The sequence below is a fragment of the Cucumis melo genome, chromosome 1 (assembly GCF_025177605.1).
Source record: "Cucumis melo cultivar AY chromosome 1, USDA_Cmelo_AY_1.0, whole genome shotgun sequence".
NCBI lineage: Eukaryota > Viridiplantae > Streptophyta > Magnoliopsida > Cucurbitales > Cucurbitaceae > Cucumis > Cucumis melo.
In genome coordinates, this window is record NC_066857.1 from 13859470 (window position 1) to 13877135 (window position 17666).

The following is a 17666-nucleotide window of genomic DNA, read 5'->3' on the forward strand; positions in this document are numbered from 1 at the left end:
ATACATTTAGTTGTCCACAGTTGAGTATGTCTCATATCCTTAACTTCTTGAGGTGTCTAAGGACACTGTTCCTTAGACCAGTGAACCCCCATGCCTGAAAGGTAAGAAATCCTTCTTAGAGTTTTGCATCGAATATTGAATAAACATTTTGTCGATATAGGTTGCCTGAGATAGTGCTAGCATTTTATTCTTACAATCCCTTATGATTTGGATCTCAAGAACATATTATGCCTCTCCCAAATCTTCATTTGGAAATGGGCTGCTAGTCAAGTTTTAATGTTAGTTAGGTATCCTACATCATTCCTAATGAGAAGGATATCGTCCATATAAAGTACTAAGAAAGCTACTTTACCTTTGTTAATTTTCTTGTATACACAAGGTTAATCAACGTTTTGGTCAAAACGTAAAATTTGATCGCAGTATCAAACCTAATGTTTCAAGATCTGGATGCTTGTTTGAAGCCATAAATGGATCAATTCAGCTTGCAAAATTTTTACTTCTGACTGCTGATTATGAACCCACTCGGGTTGAGACATAAAGATACTCTCTTCAAGATTGCCATACAAAAAAAAGTAGTCTTGACATTCATTTGTCATATTTCATAATCGTAAAATTTGGATATGTATAAGAGAATCCTTATCCTTATGGACTTCAACATAGCAACGAAGGGAAAAAGTTTCCTCATAGTCAACCCCTTCCCTTTGAGTATACCCTTCTGCTACAAGCCTAGCTTTGAAGATTTGTATCTTCCTAACCGTATTACTCTTTTGCACTCTATATGTTTCACCCCTTCAGATATATATACAAGCTCTCACACTTAATTAAAGTACATAGGCTCCATTTCAAGGTCCATGGCTTTGACTCGTTGGACATTGTCTACATCTTTCATTGTCTATTTATAGGATAATGGATCCTCAACACCATCATCTGGTATGACAACCTAAGTTTCAATTAAACCCAAGTAACGATTAGATTGTGATACAACCCTCTCACTGCGCCGAGGCATTCTCAATGATTGAGAAGGATGGGATTTATCTGATGAGTTGGTTTCATCAACTTTTGATAACAGACTAGCTTCATCGACAACTCTTGTTGATTCATCAGTAGCTTAATTTAATACTGATTTGCTTCGTTGTTTATAATCTATCATGTGGTCTTCTTCCAAGAAAGTAGCATTTGTTGATACAAACACTCTGTTTTCTTGTGGATCGAAGAATATACTACCTCTCGTTTCTTTAGGGTAACCAATAAATTGGCATAACCTTGAACGGGGTTCCAACTTCTTGGAATTATCCACTAACACGTGTACTAGACAACCCTCGATTCTGAAGTGAATTAAGCTAGGTTTACGTTCTCTTCATAACTTGAAAAGTGTTTCAGAAACACTCCTCAAGGAAACATTGTTCAAGATACACCTAAAACGAGCTATGCAATTAGGCATAACTCATCATTGAACGTCTAATAGGGTTCTATTTCTCCCGACGCACAAACCAACGTTGGAAAAATTGACGTCGGAAGATAGGTATTTCCTCGATGCCATATCCTCTACGTCAATGAAGTTTGCATATTTCGATGTTGTGAGAATGACGTCGAGCTAAGGTAGGCATATCCTGACGCCAGTAACAATAACGCCGAGGAACGTGTGACAATTAAATATATATTCAATTTTTCCCAACGCCTTTTTAGAGACGTCAAGATAAGCTTCAGTATTTTTGACGCTTGTGAAGAAGGCATCGGGGAACATTAAATATATTATTTAATCGTCACACTTTTTGCGATGCCACTAAGTAAACATCGGGACTAGGGCTCAACTATCGACGTTTTTATAACCAGCATCGAGGGGTAGGAAAAAATTAAATAATATGTTTGCTTTTTCCCGACGTCATGCACAACGTTGGGATAAAGGCTAATATATCTCGACACAAGCATTGGGACTAGGCGTCTCTCGACGTTTTCGTGATGCGTCGAGAGTTCCCTTATATGAGTTATGTAAATCACAGAAACGAAAGATAAATGAAAGAGAGAAAGATTTGAGAACGAGAGAGATGGTGAGAAGAAGAAGTTCATCTGTCTGTCGCTCATCGCCATTCACCCTCTTTGTCGCTGCCATTGCCCGTTGTCTTTGTTGTCGCCACTCCTAACTCTGGTAAGTAATTAGTTTTTGTTTTGTTTTAGTTTAGGTGTTAGGATAAGATTAGTTTACTTTAGTTTTAGGTTTTGTTTGAAATTAGTTTTATGATATAGGGTTTGAATTTGTTTTGTGATTTAGTTTTTGAATTAGTTTTGGAATAAGTTTTAGAATTAAATTTGAATTTTATGTGTTTTATAGATTTGAGAATTGAAAATTTGAGGGGGGTTGCGTATTGAAAATTAAATTGAGGGGGTGGTGTGTTGAAAATTTGAGAGGAAGGGGGAAGGGTTGTGTTATATTGAAAATTTGAATAGGGTTGTTTATTTTTTGGGATTTTTTTAGGGGGGTGGTTTGATTTGAAAACTTGAGAAGGAGTGGTTGAATTGAAAATTAAAAGGTGTAGTATTGAATTTGAGGAAGGAGGTGTAACGATTTCAATATTTGTCTTTGTGAAGGCTGCTATTATTTTATAATTATTGTAGTTTGTGGTTGAGATTTGTTTTGGCTATCCTGCAGTTATGGTAGCCTTTAGTTTAAACTTAGTTGTTTTTTTATTTCTTAATAGTTTTGTTTGTTGGAACATTTAGGTAGTTTGTAAAGATTGAAGTAATTTGTTGTTGATTTATTATGGCTATCTTGCAGTTATGGTAGCCTATTCAGTGCAAATTTAGGATTGAATATGTTAGTATTTCTAAGGATTTGAAGTTGTGAGGTAGCTTGTAAAGTATGTTGGAAGGGGTATGTACGTAGGTTCAAAAGATTAAAGTTGTTTATGGTGTCTATCTTGCAGTTATGGTAGCCTATGTAATTTAAACTTAGCTTTAGTGAAAAGTTTGGGAGATTAGGCATAGCTTATTCAAGGGAGTAAGTTTAGGGATTGAGAGGAGGAATGTGCGACTAATCAAACCTATTTATGTTTTAGGTCTTTAGCAATGGGCAAGGGTTGGATGAAACTTAGGAATAAGTTCTCCGTTGAGTATAGAGAGGAAGTGGCCCAATTTTTAGAGGTTGCCAAGTTTCAAGTCGATGAATATGGACGAATAAGGTGTTCATGCAAGAGAGGTATGAACTCAAATTGGAACTCATTAGAGGGTGTGGAGCGACATCTACTAACTATTGGAATATCCCCCTCCTACACAGAATATGTGTATCATGGAGAGCCAGTTAACTTGCATAGAGGTATAAAAACCTTTGATGAAGGAACTAGTAGTAACCCTTTTGATGAAGGAACTAGCAGTAGCCATTTTCATGAAGAAGATGAAATGTTTGGTATGTTGAATGATTTATAAGCTCCCATTGAACAGGAAGAGGAAACAGAGGAAGGTTTGGGAGAATATATCGATGTTGTCAAGGGCACTTTATAGGTACATACAATACACAATTCATTTTCATTTCAAACATACTTAAGTATAAACCAAGCTAATGTGTGGTGTTTTGTAATGTGTAACTTTTTTTCGTGCTTGATTTCAACAATCAAGCAATGAATAGATTTGTTGAGCACCAAATGCTCACTTCTTTCAAGGAGCTCAGAGGCGACTATCATAGACATTTCAAAAAATAAAGCAACCCTAAATAGGCACATGCCAACCCACCATACATATTGGTAGGATGCTTGAAAATTTGCACTTTCTATGCGATTACTACATGAGTCGTGAATTTCAGGTGAGATTTATACATTGTAATGGTACATTATTTCATTAACTTTTTGTATGTATAAATTTAACAATTGTTTTAATGCAGGACCAATCACAGTCGAACAAGACTGCTAGACAAAAGCAGCCTTACAATTATAGTAGCGGGTCCAAGTCGTTTCTACAACGACAGCATGAGCTCGCTGAGTAATAAGGTTAGCCAGTCGACTGTGTGGAGTTATTCAAGGAAACACATGCTCAGAGTGGCACGTTCGTTTTGCAGGTCGTTGAGGATGTGCATATAAGTTCGAGTGGTACTAGTATGTGTTATTTCAGTTGTGTATTCTGGTTGTACATGAGTTTGGTTTAGTAGTGCTAGTTGTGGATTGTTTAGGATTTGACTTGTATGAACTTATACTATGTAGTTATATATATGTCTAAATCAGACTTGTTATGGTTGTTGTAAAGTTTGGGCTATACTTTGTGTTTATATAAAGATTGTTCATACTTTAGTACTGTTGTATATTCCATGTTTAGTCAATTTTAGTTCTAGTAGGTTCAACATGTATTGTTACAAGGAGAACAGTATCTTTTGGCTTCACACCTTTTCTTGGACTAAAAGAAGGTGGTCTGGGAAAGGGTGTGACAACACCAATAGTTCATAACTATTTTAATTCCTCAATCAACAGTTGTAGGTAAACATCAATTTTCTTTCCAAGAGATTTTGGACTAGGTATGAGCAAAAACATGAAGAAGTTGGACACCTTCATGTATTTCTAAGATGGCAAATTATAGGGGATTATCACCATATGCCACATGCTATAGGAAGTACTCATATTTCCGAACGGATTTAACCCCTCTAAAGTTAATAGTAAACGAACATTTCAAGAATCTAAAGCGAGAAATGCGTGATGAAAATGCTTCCAACCGTCTGCATCAACTAGATGTTTTAACACATCCTTTGTTTTGACTCCCTTATCTTTATGTCATCTCATGCCAAAAGCACCCTTCTTGCGATGCAAACAATTGCTTTAATCTCTGTATTAATGGAAAATGGCGTAATACCTTATGTGAAAATTTTCCCCTTTGTCATCACTAACTTTATACCATGACTCACAAAAAATTGGACAATGTTGCAGATCTCCAAATTCCTTCTAATACAATATACAATCGTATTTACACGCATGAATAAGCTCATATCTTAGGTTTAAGTTGCACGATTTTTGTTTAGCTTTGTAAAAGGAAGTAGGGGTAGTGGTGCTTGTTGGAAACGTTGGTTTCAACAGTTTTAGCAACATGTCCAAGCAGTTTGTTTCTCTAGCCGTTGAGAACTTTTTGGTATGCATCAACTTAACTAAAAAGTTCAACAAGGAACATTTTGAACAACCAAGATATATAGCTCATTATGTGCTTCATTCATTAAATCCTCAAATAAGTTTGTTATGCCTCATTCTTGATCATTAAAGAGCATTTTGTTCTCAAAATCTTCATCACTTGCTTCTTCATTTTCAGTTGGAACTTGTAAATCATTTAAAAGATTCAACATTTCATTTTCTTCATAAACATTGCACTACACGCTAGTTCCTTCATTATAATGATGCTAATGCGTTGTAATTCTTTCTAAACCTTTAGGTAAGTTGACTGGCTCTCTATGATATAACATTGACAGTACGAGGGAGATATTCCATATATTAATAGATGTTGCTCCACATCCTCTAATGACTCTTACATTGAGTTAATACAATTCTTGCATGGACATCTTGTTTGTCCGGAGTCATTAACATGAAACTTTGCCACCTCTAAAAATTGGAATACTCCTTTATAATGAACCAACAACTTATTTCTAAGTTTGATCCATTCTTTGTTCATCCTTAATAATAACAGTTTGCCACAATCTTGTGAATTCAAACAAGTTATTACATATATTATTTAGTCAAATAATTATGGTTAACTTGTGATTAACAACCTATTATAGTTATTAATTAAATGCTCATGGATGAACAAAGAATCATACAATCTTAAGAATAAACTATCGAAAATAATTCTATTTTAAAGACTATCACTTTCTACATCCAAGTCCTAAACCAAGATACATATAGATCACATTCTAAATCAACTTCAATCCAACCTAAAATCAAAAACTTTCAATCAACCTAAAAACAACTCCAAAAAATTTTAACTTCAATCAACCCCAGAATTAAAATAACTCCAAAAACAAGTCTACTTCTATCAACAAAAAAGAAACTTCCCTCTATACGACTATAAATCAACTTCAATCCAACCTAAAAACAAAATCCTTCCATCAACCTAAAAACAACTAAAAAAAACATCAATCACCAAATAGAAAGAGATGGGTCGGTGGCAGCACGGGTGACAGAGGAAGTGGCTGACGACAACATGAGGAGGGAAAACGACGGCGAAGAGCGGTGGGTAGAAGCTTCTCAGTCGCAGAGCAACAACTCCCGACGGTTGTGATTTTCGTTAGGAGTTCTCCCATAACTCCCAACAGTGCTATGCATGATGTCAAGAGTCGTGAACGTTCTTAAAATTTTTGGCCTAACGCTTAATGCTAGTGTATGCCGTCGGGAGTCGTGAGAGAAACAATCTATCTCGACCTGATGCCTTCTTGCCCCACGCCTATTTTATCCGTAGGGATATTCGGTTTTTTTTTTTTGATTAGTTGTAATGTCGAGGACCACTGGATATCAATCCTTCATTAACTAATTTGTTTAGAAGAAATTTGAGTTTTGTATGAACAAATAAGTACTAACGAATAATTTTTTACCTTGCTAGCATTCTCATAAGCGTTGGATACAAAGTAGAAAGTTAATAGTTTATGTTTAAAATAGTGTAGCAGCACCAACATAATGATCCAACTAATTATCCAGAAAATAAAAATGATAATCTAAAAGTTGGGATACTTAAAGAGCAATTACAGTGTCCATATAAAGAAACATTTCACAAATGGACAAATCACAAGAGTGTGAAGTATACCTTTAATTCATAGAAATGACTAATGTTGATCAAACAAGTACATGATTGAACACTTTTACAAGTACATTTTTGACAAATATGAAGGATGGGGAAGCATGGTTATAGATGCGTAAAGCAAGAGAGTGATTTTAAATCATTTGAATGCAGAATTGATACTTGATGAATTAGAAGTTTTTAGTATTGAAAATTTCAATTAAGACCTGCCCTAACTGATAAAGATATAAATGATTTAATTGGTAGCTCGATTTCATAATTTGATTTTGTGTACTTAATCACCCTTGATGGAAGAAGGTGATGCTTGAAGAAGCCTTGCAAGTTGACTATGCATACACCTCAAAGAGTAAAAAATGCGCTATTGGTATAGTCATGAAAAGAGAAATAACAGGTGTGCTTTAAATGCTTGATGGGTCATTTAAACGACTCGACTTTTAGAGATCTGTCATTACTCTTTTAAAACCAAAATATTTTGGCTATTAAAAGTGAAATTTACTAAAACAAGAATGGTAGCATCAAAACAATTTGTAAAATCAGTAAATAAATAAAACTTTTGTGTAGGTTCCCTAAAAGTTATAGAAATAACAAAAAATAAAATAAAACAAAATAAAACCTAATGTCAAGTTCTCTATTAAAACATTTAAAATAACTTGAAAACATAAACTGGGTGAAAGCAATTCTCTAGCCCCATATAGCTCAATTATAAGTCTCTTTTGTCACTCGCCAGTCTGCTCTTGCTTTTACTTGAAAAATATAAAATAAGAAAAGATGGATACAAGAAAACTCATAAAGTAACCCGAGCCTACTATCAGGATCGATGATGGGCATTTATGTCCAAAAAACACTAAGTGTGTGTGAAGCAAACATATAACTTGACCATTTTTTATCATTAACAAATGAACGATCTAACATATCCTAACACGAAGTTGTATCATGGTTGTGAACCTGTCAACTCACAGAACAGTAATATGGTGAGCCTATTGGTCCGTGGAACGATTAGATATTGGTGAACTAAAGGCTCATGGAGCTATAAAATCATGGTGTTAGGAGGAAAAATCGACACTCTCAGATCATGGTATTTTTCATAGCATCAATGCATTTATGATATAAATCTGTTACAAGCCTAAAGGTCACACACGTAATTTCATCAGTCCAAATGTATTATATCATAACATATCGAGCTTCTCAATTTACATAACATATGATAAAAAGATATCATAATTCTGTATGGACATATATACCATGCCTCTTAGTAACACCCAATATCAAACACTATCATACGGTCTATGTCACTTGGCTAAAAGGTGTTCCAGTAATAGTATTACTTACTTTAAGGTGAAGTTGGAATAATAATTATACACTCGAGAAACCTTTTCAATCTAACTTTCCAAACCTTTAATGCAATCCTATGCCAGTATTAAAAACTTAAATCTTTTAGGCCTAACCATATGCATTTCTTTCTCGATCCAAGCCAAATGAATTTATCAAAACCACAACTAAACCTCAACAGGGTCATTAAAGGTTAGAACTTTTTGTTAATACGAACTGTGATCGAATAGAGTAAGATTGTAACTAAAGTAGACTGAGAACAATAATAATGAAGAAGAAGAAGGTAAAGGATAGAGCACAAAAATTTTATGTGGAAAACCCCTAAAATAGTTAATTAAGGTAAAACCACGAGCAAGGATAGAAGAATTTACTATATAAAACAAGAGTTACAAACTTTCTTTCTTGTTGAGGAATACAATGCTCTCTTATAAGAAGAAACTCTCTCCATTTTATACCTCACTCAACTTGTTGGAGATTTTGGGATGGTTTGACAACCATGAGTTCTCACCTATTTATAGCCAAAAGATACATGACTATCAATCAAATCCAATGACTCTAATTTGTCCTTGATAGATGTGTATGATCCAATGACTCCAAATATTTTAGAGAGATGTCAAACATCCCATGACCACAAATTAATCTTAGAAAAAGTGTGAGATTCAATGCTCCATAAATTATTTTCAAGAAACTTTTTGAATCTTAAAGAAACTTCTTGATAGTTATCCAACAATCTCCCACTTGGAGATTTAATTGATAATCAATCACATCTCTGCACCATTCTTTCTTCCTTTCCCTATTCATGTTGCTTATGTTTCTGCTAGGCCACTTGAGAATCTACACCAAATGAACTTGTTAGCGTTGACTGCCTTTGTCAAATAATCTGCTAGGTTTTCTTTTATATGAATTTTATGCATATCTACTATTCCTTCCTCCACTTTTTCACGAACGAAGTGGTATACTGCACTTAAATATGTTTAGTCTTGGCTTGGAAAGCTAGATTGCAAGATACAAGGCACCTTGATTGTCACAAAACAAAGAGATTTTCTTATGTTCATGTCCGAGCTCCTCCAATAGCATTTTTAACCATATTGCTTCTTTACTACCTTGTGTAGCAGCAACGTATTTTGCTTCTATTGTTGACATAGCCACAACTAACTATTTGTAAACTCAACTTACAATATCACTAACAAAAGTAAACACATATCGATGGTGGATTTGCTTTTGTCAAGATCACCTGCATAATCGGAGTCAACATATCCTCTGGCAGTAAAGTTTGTTCCTTTATAACAAAATGCAACATATATGGATCCTTTGATGTATTTAAGGATCCTTTTAACAACATTCCAACGCTCTCGATCAGGATTCACCATATACCGACTAACTACTCTTATTGCATGTGCAATGTCTGGTCTGATACATATCATGGCGAACATTAAACTTCCTACTAATGTATACGATACTCGAGACATCTCCATCCTCTCTGTTTCACTGCCAGGGTTCATATTGGAGGATATCTTGAAATTAACAAGAAGAGGGGTGGAAATTCACTTACAACCTTACATGTTGAGGCGTTATAACAATTTCTTCAAGTAATTTTTTTGAGATAGCCAAATCTTCCTATTATTTCTGTCTCGGTGAATTTGCATCCCCCGAATCTTGTTTGCTTGTCCAAGTCCTTAATTTCAAATTCCCTAGCCAAATGAGCCTTTAATTCTTCAATACGATCTTTATTAGGGCCTGCTACCGTAAGATAATGAGTCTTTTTCTCTAAAACCTCTTAAAATATGCACAAGGGTCTGCATTAAGTTTGTTGTATCCATGGCTCACAGTGAAGGAATCAAATCTCTTGTACCAACACCTCGGTGCTTGTTTGTGACCGTACAAAGACTTGTTTAACTTACAAACCAAGTTCTCTTTTCCTTTTACTTCAAAGCCTTTTGGTTGGAGCATATATATTTCTTCTTCAAGATCTGCTCCAATTTTTTTTTGATGTGCCGACATACATTTTATGTAGATTTATCAGTTTAATAATTCTATCACAAACCTCTCTTCACAAAATCAATGAGATGAACATATCCATGCAAGATGGGGTACACGATGATAACCACGTATTTCATCCGCTTAATAAAGAGTTCGTTGATGTGTCATTAAGGTTCTACGTCTACATCTATGCTACACGGTCAGACATGATCTTTGCATGCCATATGCTCACTATGTCTCTAGTCGAGGATCATGCAATAAAAGGTACACATCCTTTTCACGCTAACTACTTAATCTACATTGAGTACAAGTTTTTCTCTTGCTTGCCTAAGTGTAAGTGAAGTGGGAAGTTTCCTAGATAAGCTAGGATCGAACACAAGGAATTTCTATCAAGCTTAGCTACAATATTTACATATTTCTAGGCGGTATAAATATCCATACGGTATGATGTATGTATTTATTAATTCTATTATTTACCCTAGAGGTTGTATAGGTGGCATGATTATGGAAGGTGAACTAACATTTGTTAAAGAAATGTGAAGGAAGGTCGTCATGTTGTAGGCAATCAAGCCATGCGGTGGTCCCTGATGAGATAAAGATCACTTAATTATCTTCTAATTAAGGCAGACAATCTTTTAGTGCCTAAACGCGACACTTGCTCACCTTTTGGGATGCAAATGATAAAGATAGATTAGGATATAGCTATCTAGATTTCCTTACTTATAAGAGCCACATTGTCTCTCTTGTAAGATGGACAACCTCTCAGTGCCAAGATACCACACTTGTTCTCCTTTTGGGACAAAAATAATGGTGGTCAAACGTTAGAATGGAGTTTGTTTCCAAACTCCCTCCTGTAAGCGTTTAACTATGTCCTTGCTACTTACACTCTCGAACATATAGCGATGAAAGCTGGCCAAGCAATGGAGTCAAGCTCAGGTAAACACGATAAAACTTATAAGTAAAGATCTCTTATCAAGCACTTATTACAAGCTTAAACTACTTATAACATTTCAACGAGATGAATAGTAAAGAAATGGTAGAATGACAGTGATTAAAGATGTAATGTATTCATAGATGTAGGCCTTGTGACCATGGAAATATAAAAGTCAAAACATTATAATGAGAATACAAAAATGGAAAGTAAAGAACGGAGCCGAGTCGTATAATGCATAACAATGCATCCCTTGATTCTTTTGCAAGTTAGGGGGATGGTTAGTGCTTTCTCTTTCTAATCTCTCTCTAAGCTCTCACTCAGAAGTTGACAAAGAAGAGGTGAAGAGGGGAAGAACTTCTACAAAAAGGAAAGGTTATTCCTTTCTACCGGAGACAAACCTCCCGAAGCTCTTCTAGGTTTTGGTTCATTTAGACATCCTTTTACATGGTAGAGATGAGAGGTATATATAGGCTAATTTAGGGGATAAACTTCTATTCTTCTTAACATGTTAGCGCCAAAAGCAGCCTTGTCAAGTCACATTAACCCTAACTACCATTCTTGTCTTCTTGCGAATCTCTTTGCATGATGACATGGTATCTTGCCTAGCAATGTTAATCGCCAGTCAACTTCTTATCATATAGGTCTTATCACGCGTTTTTCATGCGATTCGTTGCGATTTTCTTATTTTCTTCATTATCCTGCAATAAAAATACTAAAAAGCATAGTTAATCATGCATGGAGACTTATGCAAGTTCTATTTCTCTTATCTTTATAAATTTGCAACGAAAGCTACGTGTTTTGGTGCTTTATCATGCGTTATGACTTCATTGTTTTACCTAAAAGGCTATAATAACTTGTATTTTTACAAGTTATCAAAATCTTCATGGAGAAATGCACTTTTTACATATAATTGCTTCAAGAGTAAGTCAAATGTAGCACACATTGCCAAAACTATTCTAACAGTAGTAAGTCAAACCACTGGAGAAAATATCTCATTGAAGTCAATACCTTCTTTTTTAGCATATCTCTTTACCACTAATTTTGCATGATACCGCTATACTTGGTCTTCATTATTGCGCTTTATCTTATACACCCACTTGTTTTCAATGGTCTTTCTCCCTTGTGGTACCATTACGAGTTTCCAAGTCTTGTTCTTATGAAGAGCTTATATTTCTTCCTGCATTGCTGTCATCCACTAAGTAGCATATGAACTGGTCATTGCCTCTTAGAAAGTTAATGGTTCTCCATCCTCAGTTAGAAGATAGTATAAAACATTGCTCTCCAAAATATACTCAGATTGTCAACCTAGTGGTCTTGTTGTTTGACCAGATTGACAAATTTCTAGCACTTGTTGCTCAACTGGTTATTAGATCTCATGCATTGGCTCAACTTCAGAAGAGTCATCTACAAATTCTTTCTCCACATGTACTATTGCAGTCTCTAAGCTTTCATTTATAGTGCTATCATCTGCTACTTATTTCTTATCTTCCATAAAGATTACATCCTTGCTAATGATGACGTTGTGGACAGTGGGATCCCAGAGGCGATACCTCTTTACACCATCAGCATATCCCAAGAATAGACATTTTTCTGGATTTTGGATCTAATGTAGTAGTTTTTTTAGCATTGTACATTACGTATACTAGACTTCAAAATATATGGAGGTTTGAATAATTAGCCGACTTGTCAGTCCACATATAAGAGGCGGTATTAACAGCTTCTACCTAGAAAGCTTTCTTTAAGCCTGCAACTCCAAACATTGCTCTTGTTCTCTCTAACAAGGTTTTGTTCATTAGTTCTGCCACTCCATATATATACATATTCCCTTTTCCATTTTAAATTCATATAATATAGTAATCAGCTGATTTCTACTTGGCTTCTCCTCTTTCAATATAATTTTAAATTCAAACTCTTAGTGAATCGTACGTACATAGAAAGAGTTTTTTTTTTCTTTTCCAAAATATAAAAGAGAGACAGACTCTCTTTTTCTTTTCCTAGATATATACTTTTTCTTCTTCTCTTCAAATATAATTTTAAATCCACACCCTTTTTTGTTTAAATAAACATATATATATATATATATATATATATATATATATATATATATATATATACATGTTGAATAAGAAATTTTGGAACCAATTACAAAGTCCCACGTCATTTACTAAAATAATTGTATTTGGGATTAACTTAAAATTGGCATGGGTCCCAAATTAAATTTAAAGACAAATTGGACAATTCTAATGATGTCACATGGCTTTACTATGACCATTGGATCAAATTAATTATTTTGGTTCAATTAAATATTATTTATTTAGGCTAAAATTTAATTGAACAAAAAAAAAAGCTTAATTTAGCCCAAAATTAAATATGACCCAAATCCATTGATTGAGTCCATGGATATAGACTAGGCCCAAGTTCATAAAAGCCACCAGGTAACTCTATAAATAGAGAAGTTCTCTTCATTTGTGGGGATGGAAACTTTTGACTCGGAAGGTCTAAAGAGAATTCTCCCAAAGTCTAGAAGACTCCCAACTCAAGTTTCTTCCATGACTCTAACTTCAAAAACATCACGTGCTCCGCTTTCTCAAATCAAGCATAAGCATCTAGTCGAGAGAGAATCAGGGGATCAAATTCTAGAAATCGAACCACATCGCATCAAATCAACATAAATACAACATCAACACAAGTTATCAAATTTTAGAGATCGAACCACATCGCATCAAATCAACATAAATACAACATCAACACAAGTTAACTCCACGAACCAAATTTTGCCAGAAATCTCATGTGAACAATATATATTCCCTTTTCCACTTTTAACTTTCAAAATAAATCCAAATTTCAATTAGAACCAAAATTCTAAATCTCGTGAATCCTTTCACAGACTTTGAACTCAAAATCGAAATCTTTATCATGCTTAATTGAATTCCTAAATTCAATTTTAATCTCGAAATTCAAAATTAAAGCCAAATAATTCTAGATAATTAAAATCAAGATACCTTAAAATTTGGGATGTTCACATTCTTTCCTCCTTAAAAAATTGTTATCAAAGTTCTAAATCAAACAAATCTTTGAAATTAGAAGAGGTTAAGCAAGAGAAATTTGCTAACCTATGCTTTGTTAATTCTTGATACTTATGTGACAGAACTAAAAAGAAAAGAAGGGTTCAATTGGAAGAAGAAAGGTGGGGAAAGAAGAAGAATATAACATGATGGATTGAAAATGAAGAGAAAGAAGATGATGAATAGTGCAGGGAAAAGATGGGTTAAGCATTAAAAGTTGGTGGTTGCAAAACACTTGATCGTTCATAAGATAAAATATGTTTGTCGAGTATAAGATTTTCCTTGATTATAATTCCACCAAGGCTTTGACAATTGTACCCATATGTTCTTCACGACCTTAAAGGACAACATCTCTTTAGACAATTGAGATTTTTTTGAGCAGCAACGAGTGTTTGATCTCTTACTAATGCCGCTTTGAACTTTGGAAGTGTTGCTTTTAGATGTCATGGCTTTTTTAGATATTTCCTGCAAAAAAGACAAAGATGAAAGGTAGAGATTATTCCATTGAGCGTGTCAAACTGTTCACATGAGATTTTTAGAGAAATATAATTCGTGGAGTTTAAACTTTGTATTTATTTTAGTATAGTGTAGTGGATACAATCTCTAATATTTAATCATTTGATATTTTCACTTGAATGTAAAGTAAAACTTAGAACTTCTAACTCCTTAGTCTTTAGGAAGTTGTTGATTAAAATCAATTTGAACTTCAATCTTTTGGAATTCAAGGAAGTTTTCAATTGCCAAGTCTTCAATTTTTCAAAAGGTGGTAATCTCAAGATTGATAAGAACTTTAACGTTTTAAGAGCTTTAAAGGTGTTATCTCCAAATTTCCAGAGTTTCAACATTTCATCGCCAATTTTTCTCTCTCAAATAGATGACAAAGCCTCTATTTATAGAGAATTTTTATAGACTTTAGATGGGCTTGAGCTCATTTGCTTTTTGGGCTTGGCTTGAGCTTATTTGCTTTTTGGGCTTGGGCTTGGGCTTGAGCCTTTAGTGAATTGGGTCTGAGAAATTTCAGTTACCCAAACCAATCCAAATTATAAATTTCACGATAAACATAGTTTTTCCATTTAATGACATGACGTAACTTAATTGGCCAATTTTTTTCATTCGACAATCATTACAAAGAAATGTTCAATGAAAGTTAGTCTACAAGACTCACAAAATATGGTCGACAAAAGTTTTCCAACAATAGTCACCGAAAACAATAAAAAAAAGTCTACCAGCAACTATTACTAAAACACGTTTGATAAAAGTTAAAGAGAAACGCTCACTGAAAAATAGTCGTTGAAAGTTGGTTGACCATAGTTATCGAAAAGAAGTTGATAGAGATTGACCGGTGGTAATGTCGAAAAATGATGACCATAGGTTGACGGCATTAGTGTCGAAGGTTAACCGACAATGATCACTTGAAATGGTTTTCGAATGTGGACTATCGATGATTACCGAAAAATAGTTGTCAATGATTGGCCAACATGATCGTGGGAAAAACGATACACGAAAAGTTTATAGTCAGCGATAAAAAATAATAGTTACCAGACAAATGATGATGGAAGGTTTGGCGACGAAAGTCGATGATGGTTGATGGTGAGCTAGTGACAATGACCGGAAAATGGTGATAAAAAATGTCTTCGAAAATTGGTAGGCAACAAACGTCAGAAAGTATTGGTAAAGAAACAGTGACAAAAGGTCGTTAAAAAACAATGATAATTGTTGGAGATATATGAAATACTTTCACCCAATATTTGTCTACTTTTGTTGGAAATATATTAAATATACCCAATATTGGTAATGGTATTTTGTTGATGAAGTTGTATAGAACGCTCCTAATGCTTATCATATAAATACCCATCCCCAAATCCATGATATACTTTTTTGTAGGTAATTAAGGGTGATTTTATATATGTTTGAGTTTTTTAGTTTTTGTTTCTTATCACGTAATCATCTTGCAAATATCTCCCATATTCCAAGCTTGAAACATGCCGTGGTGCATATATATAAATAAATGTGATGAGAAACTATGCTTATGTGATGAAATGTAAGTGTTGGTGAAAGTTGTGCATTACAAGCTTTCCTAATATAATCCAAGTTTAAGTTTTACCTTCTCGTTAATGAACTACTCAGAGAGGTGAAATTGGTTATAAATTACCCTAAACTATACTGTTCAAGTGATGTGCGATGAATAAGTTTAAAGTGACCTAAAATTTCACAGGTGTTGATCACAAGTGTGTGGTAGAGAAGGGTCAAAAAGTCTCCTCAAATCTATTATCGAACTTAGATGTTACTCATGCATTCATGTACTAATTAAGGTGTTTTCTCTCCGGTGCCAACTTGCCACAAATACTCTATTTCTAGATATGCGATGGTTAATTCTCATTTATAAGCAAATTCCTATCTTCGTTTGACTTGGCCTTTGTTACTGTACTCTTTCGAGAAGTTAACTATCATTGCCTAAGTTAATCTTTCGATGTGTTTAAACATAGCGTCACCACTTAGGTCAAACAAACTAAGCACATCTTTGTTCGTCCTTATGGACTAAATCTACCCCTGACCCCTTTAAAAGAGCTGAAAACATAATTGATCATATTGATGAATGAATTTGTTGCAAAATCACGTATCAATTACAATAAGTGAGGACAATGAAATGTAAATATAATCAATACAAGGAATCATAACTACTAATTCCAATTTTTTTGTTGTAATGATTGATATCTGTCTGACAAAGCTCCGAACTTGAGAAAGATCGAAAATTGGACTTATGTGACAATTTGGGCAGCATTTTTCCTCTTTTGGCTTCATCTCCCTTTTGTGTCTTCTTGGATGTATTTATAGGCTTTTAACACACAATGCCCACTGCACACATTTCATGTTTTTTGGCGGCTATTTTCACGCTTCATGGTTCTCAACAATGATCCAAAAAACACACAACACATATGTTCTAAATGCTTAGTTCTTCCAAGTGATGGTCGAAAATAAGTAAGTACTCTGTACACTTTTTAGATTCTTGATGTGAGTTGAATTGCTTCCTTTAGCATTTCTTTGCAACATCTTTTCTGAGTATGTGTTGAAAGTCCTTTCACATTGTCTTTAAGTAAAATCATGCAATAAAAAAATACCCAAAGGTCATAATATCCAAAAGTCAATACATTGTAAACATGTAAGCAAATAGTAAGCAAATTACATAATTTTAAGGTGTCTTTGATGCGTTTCCTAATATATTTCTCTCTCTCTCTCTCTCTCTCTCTCTCTATATATATATATATATATATATATATATATATATATATCTTGAAAGGCTCTAACTTGTATTTCTACGTGTTATCAAAATACTCATACCTTAGGTGATCAGACATATCGCTAATATCTCGTAACTTTCAAACTTAAAATATTCAACCTCAGTTCATTCCATACTTGTGTTTAGGGGATTTATGATGTTTTTACACATGTTTTAGGAAGTTATTTAGCTGTTGTTTCAAAACATACTACATAACAAACTCCTCGAAACATACTTAAAATTGATTAGGAGTAGACATTTAAAGTTTAGAATATCCAAAATATTTGCGAGATAAAAGATAAGTTTTAAAATGTTAATTAACATATGCTTT